A 1,686-nucleotide genomic window follows, 5' to 3' on the forward strand; every position below is an offset into this window, starting at 1 on the left:
CTCTCTCTCTTTCTTTACTTCTTTTGAGTTTGATTGTGCATTAGCTTCTTTCAGTGCTTCCCTCAATTGTCTGCTGGCGTCCATTAATACTTTCTGTTTGTCTTCTGATGACTTTGTCTTCACTTCATCAACTGCTTGTTGTATCCTCTGCTGTATAATGGGCTCTTGTTCTTGCTAATGAAGAGAAAGAAAGAGGAGAATTTCTTGAAATATTCACATTACATTTAAAGTTATGGCTATTTTAAGAAATCGGCCAATTTTTGAAAAATACCCTGTACTATAATAGCCCATGGGTTTTTCCAAAAATGGCTCCAAAATCATTTAAAATTTTTATTACATTTTCTGTTACGTATTGATGCACTTATGCTGTGTAGAAAGTTTGAGCCAATTCTGAGCTCAAATTTTTAAGTTATGGCCAATTTAAAAACTGCATGTACATGTACACACATTACAGTGCAGCATATAGTATGTGCGGTGTACTACATACAGACTTTAATTATGCATGACATTACATTATGAGTGTGTGGGTGTGTGTTTGTATTAATTACTTCAAATTGTTTGTACATATTATGAGCTGAAGTCAGTGTTGATACCAAGTGTATTCTCTCCTTTAGTGTCATTAATGATCGCTGGGTCTTTGACACCATACCCTCTAGAGTAGTCATCATCTGATGGAGAGAGAGAGAGGGGGGGGGAAGGAAGGAGACAAAAATTGACAATATAGTGAATATGTACATATTAGTAACGCGGTAGCGTTACTAAGTAGGATTCACCCCAAAACAATATGGCTGCCACAACTTTTGCAGCCTTGCTATACCGGGAAAACAAGCTCCTATGCTTACCAGACTTCTCAGAAGACCTTATCTTGACCAGAGGACTCCATAGGTACCACTAGCGTGGCTCTACACCTTGTCTAAGAGGAAAGTCAAAAATCGGCAAAACGGCCGTTTTGTTCAGTCGTCTTCATCATCATCATCATCATCATCATCTCCTGTCAATCCAGTTGTCGGTGTGTATCTCAATATTGGCTGGTGCTAGAAGGCTAATTCTTACACCATTCTACTCCAACAGTCTATGCGCAGGTCCATGTCCCATTACCTCATTCTCCAAGAAAGGAAGAAGTGACACTATGACTCTAGCATCAGTCAAAACTTACCTCATTCCGCCATTTTGTTATTAAAAGAAACATGTGCTCCAAAATTTGGGTGTGGTCGCGCATGCTCAGATCTCAGAACTGGGAAATGCAAGCAATTTTTTTATCTAGCTCGTATCTAGCTATGCTTGGATCAACTGCAATACTTAGTGGAGGTTCCAGGCTTCTAGTTCTAGCTAAGAGAAGTTATTTAATCTTAGATATCATTGTTTTATTTAAATAAATAATTAATAAATTGTATTTTTAAAGATTACAAACAATAATGTTATTGAAACAATGATCATGAACTTGACAACAGGAACAACACAGGACAGGATTGCAAGGAAGATGGATACTCTCACTGCTTCTTGAACAAGGACTCATGTCAAGACTACTATTTAATTTAATTATAATTTTACAAGATGCATAAAGTAAGTAGTCTAACATAGTACAGAGAGAGCAGAGGAAGCATCCTGAAGGACTACCAGCAAGAGCTGCTGGCACCCAGAAAATCAGAAAAGAAAGGAAAGGGAAAAATAAATGAATGAATAGAT

The 1,686-nt window shown here is 37.4% G+C and overlaps 1 long non-coding RNA gene across 1 annotated transcript; it reads right to left on the reverse strand.

Annotated features, from left to right (window-relative positions):
• Positions 1-13: 13 nt before the first annotated feature.
• LOC109591779 (uncharacterized) lies at positions 14-679 on the reverse strand. The gene is made up of 2 exons (XR_002189987.1): positions 549-679; positions 14-174 (listed from the first exon to the last, which is right to left on the reverse strand). It is a non-coding gene; the product is annotated as an uncharacterized LOC109591779 (long non-coding RNA).
• Positions 680-1,686: the final 1,007 nt, after the last annotated feature.

Source organism: Amphimedon queenslandica, unplaced genomic scaffold (genome assembly GCF_000090795.2).
Source record: "Amphimedon queenslandica unplaced genomic scaffold, v1.1 AMPQUscaffold_7275_Cont20772, whole genome shotgun sequence".
In the NCBI taxonomy this organism is placed as follows: domain Eukaryota; kingdom Metazoa; phylum Porifera; class Demospongiae; order Haplosclerida; family Niphatidae; genus Amphimedon; species Amphimedon queenslandica.